The sequence below is a fragment of the Plasmopara halstedii genome (genome assembly GCF_900000015.1).
Source record: "Plasmopara halstedii genome assembly, contig: Scaffold_1583, whole genome shotgun sequence".
NCBI lineage: Eukaryota > Oomycota > Peronosporomycetes > Peronosporales > Peronosporaceae > Plasmopara > Plasmopara halstedii.
In genome coordinates, this window is record NW_020188494.1 from 2,267 (window position 1) to 2,921 (window position 655).

Consider the following 655-nt stretch of genomic DNA (forward strand, 5'->3'; position numbering starts at 1 on the left):
TGTAAGAATGAGCGTTTGTGCCGGAATGGTGGCAGCGTCTAGCTTATTGTAATCGTGAACGATACGCCATTTGCCGTTCGGCTTCCGGACAAAAAAATTTGGGTGTCGAATGGGGAGACTTGCTCTCACGCACCATTCCTGCCTCGTGCATCGCATGGAAAATAGAGTCAATGACGTCACACTGTGCTCTTGAGGCAGGGGTCATTGGCGTGTTACGCAGTATCTGGTTCCCGGAACCTGGTCAATCTCATGACGCACACCTCGGTCCGGTGGTAGGGCCAATTGCGGGACTTTGGACACAACATCTTGAAATTTCTTTATAAAGGATAATACGAATAGGAGGGATTTAAGAGATCCTTCAGGATTGATGAACCACTTTGTGCGTTCAGCACCCTCTAAGTGCCCTCCAGGACAGCATCATTTAGAAGCGACGACGCTTTAATCTCCTCGTTCGGTCTTATAATTGCCACCTCGGCTATATTGCCTGCTTTCAAGGCACCGCCAACTCTAGAAGGACATTTCTTCGTTCAGCTCAAGAAGAGCATCCACCGCGGTAATAGTCTCGAGGGTGCCGTCGCCGTCTTCTTCTCCCGTCATACCATTGACTAGTTTATGTAGCTGTGCGATATCTTCTACGTAGACACACCCTGGGTCA